Source organism: Nelumbo lutea, chromosome 1 (assembly GCF_056320005.1).
Source record: "Nelumbo lutea isolate HS-2025 chromosome 1, American lotus-T2T, whole genome shotgun sequence".
Classification (NCBI taxonomy): domain Eukaryota; kingdom Viridiplantae; phylum Streptophyta; class Magnoliopsida; order Proteales; family Nelumbonaceae; genus Nelumbo; species Nelumbo lutea.
In genome coordinates, this window is record NC_142684.1 from 86565729 (window position 1) to 86581508 (window position 15780).

General features: G+C 42.9%; 1 pseudogene across 1 annotated transcript; it reads left to right on the forward strand.

Annotated features, from left to right (window-relative positions):
• The first annotated feature begins 9506 nt into the window (after positions 1 to 9506).
• On the forward strand, positions 9507 to 12772 carry LOC148875895 (L-type lectin-domain containing receptor kinase VII.1 pseudogene; annotated as a pseudogene). Its single transcript, XR_016099600.1, has one exon. The product of XR_016099600.1 is annotated as an L-type lectin-domain containing receptor kinase VII.1 pseudogene (transcript).
• Positions 12773 to 15780: the final 3008 nt, after the last annotated feature.

Below are 15780 nucleotides of genomic sequence, written 5' to 3' on the forward strand. Positions count from 1 at the left end.
GCTAGAAAATGAGGAGCAGAACCCGCCAAAGTGACATCGACTTGAAGAACCAATTTACTTCATGGAGGACGATGCACTTGGGATCCAGTATCCTCATGACGACGCTCTGGTAATAAACCTGAGGCTCAAGGACTTCGAAGTCAAGCGCATCCTAGTGGACTTGGGTAGCTCGACAAACATATTGTTCAAGGACACCTTTGACAAGCTGTAACTCTAGAAAAGTGACCTAAAACCGACGGATACTCCCCTGGTAGGCTTCAAAGGCGAGGAGGTCAGACCTCTTGGGTGAGTCTCAGTACCCGTAAAGGCCAGCACGTGGCTAAATATCGTGAGGTTTGAGCACACATTTCTGGTGGTCGCAACTCCCTCTCCTTACAATGCCATAGTAGGTCAACCCATTACTCATGTCTTACAAGCAGTAGTATCCACCTATTATCTAGCAATGAAGTTCCCAACGGATTATGGAGTAGGGGTTGTGCGAGGTGACCAACTTGAATCTCGCAAGTGCTATGTAGCCGCCCTCAATGGGAAAGCAAAGCTAGTGGTTAACATCGAATTCGAGCGACCAACAAAGTATGCCAACGAGCGAGCTGCACCAATAGAGGAGACGATCCACATCCTGGGCTCAACCGATGACCCAGCCAAGACTCTCAAGATCGGCACTTCGATCGAGGAGCCACTTCGCTCTCAGCTGGTAAGCTTCCTACTACAAAATTTAGATATATTTGCTTGGTCTGCGATAGAGATGCCCAGAATAGATTCCAAGATTCTAACTCATAAAATACCGATCCCTTAGTCAGGCCAGTTAGATAGAAAAAGCGGAACCTCACCCCAGAACGCTGGAGGATAGTTGATGAAGAGGTCGAGAAGCTCTTAGCGGTAGACTTCATCAGGGAAGTCCATTACCTGAGCTGGGTAGCTAACCTAGTTCTGGTAAAAAAGGCCAACGGAAAGTGGTGCATGTGCATCGATTACACCGACCTGAATAGAGCCTACCCGAAAGACTGCTTCCCGCTGCCCAAGATCGACCGCCTAGTGGATGCGACCTCAGGGCATGAATTGTTGAGCTTCCTCAATGCCTATTCCGGTTACAACCAGATTAGGATGGACCCCACCAATGAAGAAAAAATTGCCTTTATCACTGAACTCGGGTTGTATTGCTACAAGGTCATGCCCTTCGGACTAAAAAATGTTGGAGCAACCTTTCAAAGACTTGTAAACAAATTTTTTGAGCCTTTAATCGGCATTAAAGTTGATTGTTATGTTGATGACATGGTTGTGAAGACCTAGTATTCGAATTTTTTGTTAGATGATTTGTGAAGTGTTTTTCTAATTTTACAAAAATATAATATGAAATTAAATCCTAACAAATGTGTCTTCAAGGTCACCTCGGGTAAATTTTTGGGCTATATAGTCAACCGACGTGGCATCGAAGCCAACCCAGAAAAAATAAAGGCCATCTTAGATATGAGACCACCCCACAAACTAAAAGAGGTTCAGAGGCTGAATGGCTGGATAGCCGCCTTGATCCGTTTTATGTCTAAATTGGCAGATCACAACCTACTCTTTTTTAATGCCATAAAAAAGAGTAGAGACTTCGAGTGGAATACAGAGTGTCAGCCCTGGATTCTCCACATTGACGGCTTGTCCAACCAACAAGGAAGCGGTGCAGGAATAATTCTATATGGTCCAAGCGAGGTGAAGCTGGAATACACACTCCGGTTTGGGTTCGCGGCATCAAACAATGAAGCAGAATACGAAGCATTGGTCGTTGGGCTCACCCTAGCAAGGGAAATGAAGGAAAAACACCTCATCATATGCAATGACTCTTAGCTCGTAGTCAACCAAGTAAGCGGTGGGTATGAAAACTGCAACCCCACCATGGCTGCTTACTTGGCCAAAGTTAGGGAGATCCTACGCGGCTTCATTTCCTACTTTATTAGACAGATTCTGAGGTTCGAGAACGCTGAGGCTGATGCCTTGTCTTGATTAGCCAGCACAAGCTGCAACACCATGCGAACCGTGTATATAGAGTACTTACCTCAGCCTAGCATTCTCGGGGGGGGGCATGAGAGGTTGCTCTTGTAGCACAAGCAAAATCGAGCTAGATCAACCCACTCATGAGTTACTTGTTTCACGGGACCCTCCCAGCAGAATGCAATGCGGCCCAAAGGGTAGAGTGTCAGTCCACTAAGTACATCATTATAGACGGACAACTGTACAGAAGGTCCTTCACGCTCCCCTACTTGTGCTGCTTGCGACCCTTAGAGGTCGAGTATGTACTCTGCGACACCCATGAAGGCTTGCACAACAGACACTTGCGGACACTTGGGGGATAGGGCTCTCACACAGAAGGCGTTATGGAAATGCTACTACTGGCCCACGATGAAGGCAGACGCACTCGAGCTCGTCAAGAAGTGCGATAAGTGTCAGAGGCATGCTAACATCCACCATCGACCTACTGCTGATCTGAAATACCTCACTAGCTCATGGTCCTTCATACAGTGGGGAATCGACATACTTGGCCCATTCCCGCCAGCGACAGGACAAAGGAAGTTTCTGGTTGTAGCAGTAGACTATTTTACGAAGTGGGTGGAAGTTGAACCTCTAGCAACAATCATAGACCGCAACATACAAAACTTCTTTTGGAAGAACATAATGTGTCACTTCAGGCTACCTCGGGTACTCATCTCTGACAACGGGAAGCAATTCGAGGATATCAAGTTTCATAATTGGTGTGTCGAAATAGGAATTCAGCAAAATTTTACCTCGGTGGCACACCCCCAGGCAAACAGGCAAGCAAAAGTCACCAACAGAGCCATACTTCGTGGACTGAAAGCTCGCTTAGCTCAAGCCAAAGTATTGTGGGTAGATGAACTGCCCAGTGTACTCTAGGCCTACCGGACTACCATCAAGACTACCACAAGTGAGACTCCTTTTAACCTCACTTATGGCACAAAAGCGGTGATCCCAACAGAAATCGAGGTGCCTACACTACGCTTGGAGGCCTACGATGAAGAGACGAATGATGGCGAGCCCCATACTAACCTGGACCTAGTGGAAGAAGTACGAGACCTAGCATACATTCGGACTGTAGCATACCAACAGAGAATAGCTCAGTACTATAACACCCGATTCAAAAAATGACACTTCCATGTTGACGACCTGGTTCTTCGGAAGGTTATGGTACTTGAGCCCATCGTTGGTAAACTCGGACGGAATTGGGAAGGTCCGTACCGAGTAAGACGGGTATTTGGGGAAGGTACGTACGAGTTCAAGACTCTGGAGGGGAAGCAAGTACCTCAAGCGTGGAACATCGACTACCTAAGAAGATATTACTTGTGATCACTGAACTCGAGAGAGGACTGTGAGTCACCTCCAGAAGCCCAAGGGCCATGATGCCGATCTGACGTAAGACCTCAGCACTACGATAAGTCCCAGTCACCTCTTCGACATGGGCGGATAAGTCCCAGTCGCCTCTTTGGCATGGGCGGACAAGTCCTAGTCGCCACTTCGGCATAGGCAGACAAGTCATAGTCGCCTCTTCAGCATAGGCAAATCAGTTTTCATGCCTAAGGCATAGAAAGTTCGGGTACAACCCCTACTATGTCTAGCCCATGTTAGCATATAACAACTGGTTAATCCCATTTGAAGTCAGGCCCGACAGCTTGGCACTAAGGGATAACCGACACCTAATTGAGTAGCCCGTGTGTAGACAGGTCTGGTATATACCCTACAGTGTCTGCCCACCTCGGGGTACAATGATGCGAAGTTACCCCTACTCGGAATCCAACTCGTTAGCTCGACAGTTTGGGGTAACCAACATTGGAAAAAGATCTACTCTGATTATCCCTACTCGTAGTCCAGCTCGTTAGCTCGACAATTCGGGGTAACCAACATCTAGAAAAAAATTTCCTATTTGGAATAGTTGGCCAGCTCGGGTGTTATTTACACTTAGAAAGTTTCTTGCACAGAGATAGCCAAAACATTTGTAAAGTTGAGTACAAAAAAGAAGGAAAAAGAGAAACTTTTACTATGAAGCGAGCTTGGAGGCTCGAAGTATACATCATAAAGGATCAAGAAGAGGCTTCTAGTCATTTTGGGGCTCCTCGTCCTTGGTAGAGGCTTCGCCAGCACCGGTCTCCTCCTCCTCATCGAACAGGTTGCAGTCGCTTTCTGCTTCGGAGTCCAAATCTTGGGCAGCTTTTACGGCCATCTCCTCTGTGACCCGCGAAGTAGTTATGGCACTGAGGTCGAGCTGGGGGAACTCATGTCGGGTCAGCCACCTACTAAGTTTAAAACCTTTGCGGTAGCTCGCCATGCCCACCTCGACCATTTCCCTCTGGTACTTCGCCGAAGTCTTGTACTCCTTGACGGCCTTAACCTTGGCTTCCTCCACTGCTTGAAGAAGTATCTCAGTCCGCTCCTTCACATGAGCCTCAAGGTTCTCCACCTCCCTCTTCAACGTTGCCTCCTGCTCTGCGAGCTCCTTTTTCAAGGCCGCTTCACGCTCTTCGGTATCCTTCTTCTCGGACATTAGCAATGTGATCAGCTCTTTCTTAGTCTGTGCGTCCTTCTTCAGTTGGTTATAATCATTGCGGGCTAATTTCAGCTTGGTGTGCACCTTGCGGGAAGACTCGGCTGCAAAGGCCCTCTTCAAGTTCACCTCGGACTGGTAAGCCAAGGCATGGATGGCGGAATTCACCTACCAAGAGAAGAAAACAAGCGTCAGCATATAAAAAGCGAAGTACAAGACAGCTCGAAGAAGACAAGCCCGAAAATTTACCACCATGCAGTGAGTAGCCGCTTAGGCATCGAGCTAAGCAACTGGTAGTTCGGCCCAGCTAGCAACCTCCTCAACATACACTGCGCCTTTGCTCTTGAGGAGGCCGTACTTCAGAGTCAAAATTCTCTAAGTTGCATCGTCGCTGCTTGAAGAAGCGGTAGCTGCCGGGGTGGGCTCCGAAGACGTAGCCTCCTCGGGCGTGTGGGGCGGGGAGAGCTTGCCTGATTCCTCCTCGACTAGGTCTATCACAGGAGATTGCTCGGTGGTTGATGGCTGCTCGGGCTCTGGAACGGCAGCCAGTGGGGACTCAACACGAGCTCTTTTTGAAGCTCGCTTCTTCTTCCCCTTCTTCATACTCCCGAAGAGTTCGTTCATGGGGATGTCCATAATAACTGCAACGAAAACGAACTGTTAGAAACAATACCGAAATAAAACAAAGGAAATACGATAAACAACGACTTACCGGGACTCTGACCGGCCTGCACAAGCTTCTCCTCTACGAACTTCAAGCCGAGCTCCACCCAAGATCAGAGCACTTCCCTTGTCTTCAAGTCCAACTAGACACCAGGGTCCTAGATGGCTGCCCTCCAATGGGTCGGGAAAGGCCACCCCTTAGTGTTGCGGAGCACCAAGTAGTGTATCTTCCAGGTCGAGGCCTGGTTCGGGAGTTCGTGCAAGAGTTTGAAGCCAGGACGAGATGACAGGTAATAAGTTCGCATGTGCTCGGGCAGAACACGGGATGAGTTCTTTTTAATGGAAAGAATAGAGGAAAAGATGTAGAGGTCGAGAGGAAGGTTGTAGTCATGGAAAAGAGAAATGGTGCCTACGACGTTGCAAATATAGTTCGGGTGCAACTGGTCTATGGTGATGTTGAACAACTTTATGACTTCGACTATCAAAGGGTGAAGTTGAAGAAGAAGACCAACTACGAGCTGTTCCTCGAAGAACACGATCTCATCATTACCGTGCTCAAAAGGGAAATTACCTAAGGGGATACTGTAGACGAAGTTGTTTGGAAGCCTGTACCGGGCTACTAGGGATTGGAGCCTATCCGTCGTCATTGTCGACAGGCCAAAGTTATCTAGCAGCTGACCTCGATGCGAGGTGGAAGCCAGATTATCAGAGGCCTCTCGCTCCCCCTAGGGTGAGTCCACCTCGAGAGGACTGCCGACCGCATCCTGACCCGAGGTAACCTCCTCGGCAGGGCAAAATTCTACGGCCTGAAAGGAAGACTCACCAAAAGAAAGACCAGAGAAAGGAAGACGATCTCGGAAAGACACCGAACTAAAGAAACATCGAACTGAAGGACTCGAGCGCGACCTCAGATTGAAGATTAGCGGACTTGTGGCGAAGAAAATGAGTTCCTTACCCCTTATTTATAGCCAGTGTGCCCGGGAATCAACGGTCAAGATCGTCATGATCCAACAACTCCTAGGAAAACCAGTTGCACGACCCCCAAGGTTGAAATCGGTTTAGCGCATGTTTTGACATCCGCGGAGTTTATAAAACGGTTTGACGTCCGTGCGTACACCTGATGCAACTTGGGTTATTCCTGGTTGAGTCGAGTGGCCGAACTGGTTCGACCAATGATTCGCCCGTCAAACCGCTTAGACCTCATGCCAAATCCATATGGACTCGTCATGAACTCTCCGCACCGGGTTAAGACCCCTAGCTCGGGGAGTGGGGGGCAATTGATGAATGGTGATTTGGTCTGACCTAGCAAAAAGGGGACACGTGGACACGAACTAACTAAGAGATGATAGCTCAGCCTAGCCAGATTAGTTTGCAATAATTGAGCTCGGGTATTCAATCATCTCGGCACAAGGGTCACCTCGGTACAGGGTCACCTCGGTGCAAGGTCACCACAGCGCAGTCACCTCGGAATCGAGGCACCTCGACACTCAATCCAGTTCAGAACTAAAAAGACAGAAGTATCAGCTTGGGGCTACCGACCTAGGCCATAATGTAACGATCTCAGAAGTCGCTCCAACAGACTCTGAATCTCACGGGATCTCGCCGCGTAACGGCAAGCTTATCTTCTCCCCTCCCGGATCGGGCGGAATTGATAACGTTACCCCCCAATTAAAGCGGAAATGGATCCCATCAGGACGAAGATCCTGGAACCGGTCCACAAAACCCGCAAGGGCTCAACTATATAAAGGCACCAAGCCCAATGACACAAGGTACGCATGATTTTTCTACTCTCTAGCTTTCTAGCTCTCTAAGCTCTCTAAGCTTTTTAGCTCGCATCAGTTTACTGACTAAAGCATCAGAGCGACCTGGCCAGGTTATCCACCCTGGGTTCTCTGATCCTCTTTCCTGCAAATTCACCTAGCTCGCTGCCCGACTGTAAGCCAGATCATCCTCCAGCAGGGAGTAGTCAGATCACGCTACATCAATTTTCATAATGAAATCTTATAACCTGTACTTTTTCATGCTTTTAACCATTACAAATTTAATTAATTACAATGATTCCATTGAATAAAAAAAATCATAACTTGTCCTTTCTCCTTTCCCTCTTTCATATTTGATACTAATTATTTACAATGGTGCCACTGTTAACTATTTATAATGATGCCACTAAACTTTTACCTTTTTCATATTTGTTAAAAATTGTTTTTATCTCATTTTATTTACAATTGGGTCATGTTGGTCTGTGCTGAGTCAGGTCGTACTGACCTCCCTTAGGATACTTTAGGGGTTTGGCCCGATACAACCCCCGGCTCCCGCATAGGCCTATGTCGCACCACGGGCCAGGCTGGTCTGTGGGACAAGTCTTAGGCCAGGCCAGGCCACGATCAGAGCTAATTCATTTTTCTTAAATTTTTGAGAAAATAAATGAAAAAGTTAACATAAATTAAAAAATATATATAAAAATAAAAAATATATTAAAATTTTATTTTATATGAATTTTGATGTATATAGTTGTTTATATATATGCAATAATCAAATGAAATAATATAATAAAATTGAAAATAAAATTATATATTATATAATATACGGTTTGAGCCGTGGCGGGCCACAAGTCAAGTCTTAGGCCAGGTTGGGCCATAAACTAGGCTAAGCCTATTCATGGGCTTGGTGGCCCGATAGTTCAGTCCTACCCATTAACAGTGCTAAATTAATTAATTAAATAATTTGAAATAGCCTTTTCCAATTTTATGTTGATAATACATAAAGTTTTATTTATTCATTTACTTATTTTACTAAATTATTTAATTAGTTAATAATTTAATAATCTAAGAAATTATTATTGCTAGCAAAGTAAGACATAGAATCATGTATATATTTATATATATTTACTCTCTCACTTGATTGTCTATTTACCTAATTTATTTTACTAAATTTGTTTTTTATTAAATTTAAATTAATTATTATTTAACTTTTTACAATTACTCCGCTATATAAAATAAAAAATACAATGACAAAAGTTATCTCTCCCTCTTTCACTCTATTGCCTGATGGCCATAATTATTTATTTATTATTTTATTTTGTTAAATTAAATATATTATTATCCATAAATTTTTATTTATTTTAAATAAATCTTTTTTTTTCAATAAAATTTAATTAAAAAATTTACCTTTCACAATTTTTTCCTATATAATAATTTATCTTTGACTAACCACTTACCATCATGTTCATCCGCTAGTTAAATAGAGAAAAAAAAATACTTCATAAATGTTTTGTATTCAACCCAATAAAAAAGTCAAGGAAGGCAATATAATCTATAATTTCATATTCTTGACCAATCCGGTTGCCAAATGTCAATGCACTGCTGGAGATCAACTTGTTTTGGACTCATTCATCCCCCCCGCCTACGGGCCAATAAAACCCGTGTCGTGCTGGGCTGGGGTTTTGGAGCCCATGGACCACCGATATGATATTAATAATAATAATAATGGTGATGTATATATATATAATTTTTTATTTTCAATGTAATATAACTTTATTTCAATTTTCTTGTATTTTTAAAATTTCTTATTTATTTTATATTCTCGTTACTTTATTTTAATTTTAATTTTTTATTTTTTTTTTCCAATTTTCTGAAAGATTATACTACTGCTCACTGGCCCGCGGCTTCCCTCCGGGCCAAGCAGGATGCCGGCGGCCCGCAAAAGTGGGTCATGCCATCCACACATTTCACTATTACACCTCTTTCCGTCCTTTGGTTAGCGAACCTTCTTCTAGTCGAAAAAGGAAAAATGTTGTATAGATTTTTCGTTTTAGTGAAAAAGTTTTGATTAGTCGTGAATACCTTTAGACTGCGTTTGGAATCGATATAAATCAAGAATGGTGTAAAAAGTTGCATCAATTCGATTTTGTCTTCATTTGGAATGAGAGTGTACTCATTAATATAAAACTCTACTCAGATTCAGTGTAAAATGTATTAAGTTTATCGGTTATCGATATAAAATTGTACTTCTATAATCTAAAACCTATTAAACATTATATTGATTTGGTTTTATTGGTATTTGGAAGAAATATAAATGAAGATCAATATAAAACTCCACTTCAATTTAGATTTATTAGTGTTTGAATTGAATGGAATTTTACATTATGAACTGATATAAAACCTCATCAATTTTTATGAATATAAAATTTTATACTTTTATATCACGGTTTTCAAAATGTAATTATCACCGGTTCCATAGTCCAAACGAAGCCTAAAGTTTTAAATGGATCATCGATGTAAATATTCCATCGATAAATTAGTCTTCAAACAGCCGCAACGCTACTTTTACGGTTCGGTGTACCGATAACGTTTTACACTGATTCCAAACGCAGCATTTAACCAAATACCACCACTACCTTTCTCCCCTTTTCCGGTTAACTCGTTTTCTCTGTTACTTCTCTTCTTCTGAAATGGCGCAGCTTATCTATCTGCAACTCCTATTCCTTGTTCTGTTCTTCCCATCAACATCCACCGTCGATTTGGTCTTCAACGGCTTTGCTTCCTCCGATCTCTTGTTCTACGGCAACGCGTCGCTCGAGTCTCGTATTCTCATCCTTACAAACAACTCTGCCTTCTCCATTGGCCGCGCCCTTTACCCCACAAAGATACCAACCAGACCTCCCAACTCGTTCACGTTCCTTCCATTCTACACCTCCTTCATCTTCTCCATCTCTCCCAATGAGGGCCAACTCTCCGGCCACGGCCTTGTCTTCATCTTTGCTCCCACCACCGGAATCAATGGCACCAGCTCTTCTCAAAATCTAGGCCTCTTTAACCGCACCAACAGCGGCAGCCCCACCAACCACGTACTGGGTATCGAATTTGATGTCTTCCAGAATCAAGAATTCAATGATATCAACGACAACCATGTCGGCATCGATGTTAACTCACTCACGTCATTAACTGTCCAACCGGCCGGTTATTGGGGTGAGAAGAAAATTGATCAAAATGGGACTTTTCATGATTTGAAGCTCAACAATGGCGCCAACTATCAAGTATGGATCGACTACTCGAATTCTCAGCTTAATGTCACCATGGTCCGAGCTGGATTGAAAAGGCCCCAGTTGCCTTTGATCAGTACTCCCATCAATCTGTCAGACGTTCTTCTAGGCGAAATGTATGTCGGCTTCACAGCAGCAACAGGACAGTTAGTTGAATATCATAGGATTCTTGCTTGGTGTTTCAGTAATTCAAATGTCTCGATTGGAGATTCCTTATTAACTTCGAATTTGCCGTCGTTTGTTCCTCCTAAGAGTTCTGTTCTTCGATCAAAAGGAGTAATTGCGGGGATCACGGTGGCGGTTGTCGTTGTTCTCGTCTGTGCTGCCCTGATATCTCTGCTTTTAGTTAAGAAGAGGAGGAGAATGAGGGAAAGAGAGGAGATGGAAGAATGGGAGTTGGAGTACTGGCCCCATCGGGTCACTTACAAGGAGGTTCACGCGGCAACCAAGGGGTTCTCGGAGGAAAATGTAATTGGAGTTGGAGGGAACGGGAAGGTCTATAAAGGGGTTTTGTCAGGAGGAGCCGAGGTTGCTGTGAAGCGCATTTCGCTCGAGACTGATGAAGGAATGAAAGAATTCTTGGCTGAGGTATCGAGCCTTGGCCGATTGAAGCACAGAAACTTAGTTGGGTTAAGAGGCTGGTGCAAGAGAGAGAAGGGGAGCTTGATTTTGCTGTATGATCATATGGAGAATGGGAGCTTGGACAAGAGAATCTTTGAATGTGAGCAGAGTATGATGTTGGGTTGGGAAGACAGGGTGAGAGTGATGAAGGATGTGGCTGCTGCGATCTTGTACTTGCACGAGGGCTGGGAAGCTAGAGTCTTGCACAGAGACATAAAATCCAGTAATGTGTTGCTTGACAGAGATATGAGTGGCAGGTTAGGAGATTTCGGGTTGGCTCAAATTCATGTTCAAGGCCAGCCGAGGAACACAACCCGCGTGGTTGGAACTGTGGGATACATGGCTCCCGAAGTGTTGCGGAGCGGGCGGGCGTCGACACAGACCGACGTGTTTGGTTTTGGGATCTTGATTCTTGAAGTTGTTTGCGGGCGGAGACCCATAGAGGATGGGAAGCCAGCTTTGGTTGATTGGGTGCGGGGACTAGCAGAGCGTGGGGAGTTGCTGTCTGCGCTGGACGAGCGGCTGATGGCGAAGGGGAGGTGCGACGCTGAGGAGGTAGAGAAGTTTCTTCGTCTTGGCTTGTTGTGTGCATGTCCTGACCCTCGTGATCGGCCAACGATGAGACAAGTTGTGAAGGTGTTGGGGGAGTCAGGGGAGGCGGAGTCATCTAAATGGTTAAATTTGGAGGAGCTTCAGTCTGCAATTTGGGAACTCAATTTCCAAGGGAGCTTCGACAGTTCTGCCTTACTGTCGGCCTACTCTCTATCCCTAACCAATGACTCCCATCCAAGTGACCTCTGATGATTGAAAGGAATCTATGTTCATTTGATGATCCATCCATTCATGAGGCTTTTATCTCGATTAGCCAATAGTTTCAGAAAGAAAAACCTTCACCGAGTTCAAGTGGAGTGTCAACTACTTGTGGAGTTAAGATATTCATTCCACACTTGATTGGGAAGAAAGGCAGGGAAAGAAGACAACAATGTGTTGGTGACTTCAGAAGATGCTCAGTGTTTGAGTTTGCAGCAGACCTTCCAAAGAATTGTGGCATCTTAAGCATGGTAAGATGTTCATTCTTAACCTGAGTATAATCTTATCTACTCCAAATGTGCAAGGAAAACATGTCCACCTTCAGTAATTCTTGTATACTGCAGACAATAAGCTATTGAAATCAATTTACAAACACCAACCCGGAAACAACAGAGCTATTTGTACATGTAGAATGGAACTAACAGCATATTGTCCTCCTGTTTCCATTAAAGTTTTGCTCACCATTAATAACAAAAATTTGTCAAGCCCCTCTATTCAATGACTCCCATTCAAGTGACCTCTGATGATTGAAAGGAATCTATGCTCATTTGATGATCCATCCATTCATGAGGCTTTTGTCTCGACTAGACAATATTTTCAGAAAGAAAAACTTTCACCGAGTTCAAGTGGAGTGTCAACTGCTTGTGGAGTTAAGATGTTCATTCCACACTTGATTGGGAAGAAAGGCAGGGAAAGAAGACCAAAATGTGTTTGTGACTTCAGAAGATGCTCAGTATTTGAGTTTGCAGCAGATCTTCCAAAGAATTGTGGCATCTTAAGCATGGTAAGATGTTCCTTCTTAATCTGAGTATAATCTTATCCTCTCCAGATGTGCAAGAAAAACATGCCCACCTTCAGTAATTCTTGTATACTGCAGACAATAAGCTATTGAAATCAATTTACAAACACCACCCCCAGAAACAACAGAGCAATTTGTAGCCTACATGTAGAATGGAACTAACAGCATATTGTCCTCCTGTTTCCATTAAAGTTTTGCTCACCATTAATAACAAAAATTTGTCAAGCCCCTCTATTCAATGTATTCATTTTCAACTTACATATGGAAAGGATGAATAAATGAATGTTCCTGCTTCCTCAAATTGGATAAATATGTTCAATTGGTTGGATTTCAAATAGGAGTGCCGTTTATAGTTTATTCCCAATCTCATCTAATGATATTGCCAATGCTATTTTCAATGTTAAACTGAATTTCCATGTTCATAAAAAAAGGTTTTCTATTTTTTTTTTTATTTTTATAATGTGAAGCCAGCCTTTCTAACTATTTTCTAGGTGCCATCTGCTATTGATTACCAAATTGTGTCATTTTCTATTTAAGGGAGGTACGGTAATTCCCTTGAAGATTTTCAACCCTCATCAAGAAGTTGCTTCTTGTTTTCCGTGACCTATCTACGTGGTTGCATAATACAGAAGATGTAAGCCAATTATCCGTGGGGATATTTTCACAAGAGGGTTGCACATTCAGAATCATAGGCTCATAGGTCTGCTTGGGCATAGGCTTGGAAAACCCGGATGATTCTCCAAAAGTTTCTAATGGGTCTGACTTAATAGCTATTGTATAACTTCCTAGCAGCTAGGTTGACTTTGTTGTCCATTGGTTGCAAGGAATTATATTCTCTTTTTGAAAGTAGAGGAGATGAATCTAATAAGCAGGTTTCCTGGGTAATTCAATACTCAGTCTCTAAATCCACCACAGAGACAACAGAAAGTATTACCATCATGGTCTTGCAGATTCTCATCAGAAAGATGGAAGAATCCATAGCAAGGACTAAATTATTCTGGTTCGTAGGAATCACAGTTATTGCTATTACAAACATCTCTCAATCTTTTTGGTAATTTCAGATTTCTATTCTTGGTATACCAAGATTTCTATTCTTGGTATAAAGTCTCAAGCCTGGGTTTTTGCAAGTACTGTAACCGTAGAAGCAACTTCTGAGGGCATCTGGACTCTGGAAGCTACTTGGACTGTTAGCATATTAGGATGTGTTTGGTTGAAACAGAAGAACAGAAAATTTGGGACATTCCAAAAGATTTGAAATCTTCCCTTATTTGATACAACTAATGTCATTTTGGATGAATGCAAGTGATCTTACTGATTTATTTAGTTTTCCGTTTGACATTTTAGTTTTATCTGTTCTTTTTGTGTCCAGATATTGTTTTCTTCTTTCTTCAATCTTCTGTTCTTCCTATGTTTCTAATGCGTTCTCATGGGTTTCAAGTAGGACTGAAACCAAGGCTTTATTTGCTTGGAGAAATTAGTGGATCATAAAGATTTGCTTCATCAATTTTTGTTCGCATTGCTGGAATTATAAATTCAATTTGATCTTCTAACTATCTCCTTTCTATTTTAAACTGAAATTAAGGGTTTTACTGCCAAGTATTAGCTGTTTGATTTGATTTGGGTTTTTAGCTTCTTTTTAGATTTTTTTTTTATCAATAACCATGAATTTTATTAAAGAAAAGGTGAATAACAACTACAATAGAAGAATGCAATCAATGAGAGATAAACCCTCATGGATTCTTTTTAGATTCAATATACCTTGTTGCAAATCCCTATGCTTGTTCGTGTACTTGAAAAGTAGTTATGTTAAATTTACTGCTATTTTACTAATTTCCCCACTTCAATCTGCCATTTTGTTCTTCTCAGCTATCACCTATGCTAAGTTTCCTTTGTTTTTTAATTTTGTTCTTTTTGCCTAGTTTTTAAAGGTCTCTCATTACTACTGGTGGAATTTTTTATAAGCTTTTCATTGCAAGGATATTTGCAAGTTATCCCTTAATATGCTATTAATCTAGAAATATTGCTTTATGGAACCTTCTTTTTTTTCAAGATAATTGTGCCTTGTGCAAGGTTCAGCCACATAACATGTCCCTTCAAAAGTAGAAGTACTAAGTTTGTGGGTGATATAACATTTCCATAAATTAATTTTTTAAATAATCAGGGACCTATATCAGTACATTTAAAAATTTACATTACTTCTTTCACATTAACCGGTGAGTTCTGTAATTTTCAAAGTTGGCTTTTACAAATGCAAAGACTACTTTACCTTGCAATGATGGCATAATTTCTGTTTTCTCAAGGTAACAGATATTTGTTTCCTTTGTACCTCGTTTGGAGTTTTTGGAATGTGAGGTGCAGTTACCTTTGCTTTATTTGTGGGTTTAATTATGTGTAGCCTGGTGCTATGGTGGTTTGGGTTTTTAGTGGGTCTAACTGATAGGCTAATTTTATACCAGTTGGAGCTCAAAGAATGTTTAAACTTTAAACCTGCTTGGGTTTAAACATTTGAATGTTTAAACTTTAAACCTGTAGATCGCAATGCAGCTAGAAGGGTGCAACGCCAGATAGCCAAATATGTCATAATAGACGAACGGCTGTACCGATGATCCTACATGCTCCCCTACCAGCGTTGCTTGTGACCTGCCGAAGCCAAGCTCGTACTTCGTGACACTCATGAAGGTCTGTGCGGCGGACACTTGGGGGGCAGGGCCCTCGCCCAGAAGGCACTTCGACAAGGGTACTACTGGCTAACGGTGAAGGCAGAGGCCGTCGAGCTCGTCAGAAAATGCGACAAGTGTCAGAAGCATGCCAATATCCACCATCAGCCTGTCGCCGACCTCAAGTATCTCACTAGCCCATGGCCCTTTGCGCATTGGGGCATTGACCTCCTGGGGCCATTTCCGCCAGCAATAGGTGGGAGGAAGTTCCTAGTGGTAGCGGTAGATTACTTCACAAAGTGGGTAGAAGCTGAACCTCTCGCAACAGTCATAGCTCGAAATGTACAGAACTTCTTTTGGAAGAACAGAGTATGTCGTTTCGGGTTACCTCGGGTACTGATCTCCGACAATGGCAAGCAGTTCGAGGACATCAAATTTCAGGAATGGTGCCAAGATATGGGGATTTGACAGAACTTCACATTGGTCGCGCACCCGCAGGTAAACGGTCAAGCAGAAGTTATGAACAGAACTATCCTCTGCGGGATGAAAGTGCAACTAGACTGAGCTAAAGGGTTGTGGGCGGACGAGCTACCAAGTGTTCTATGGGCTCACCGAACTATGGAAAAAACCGCCACAGGAGAGACCCCCTTTA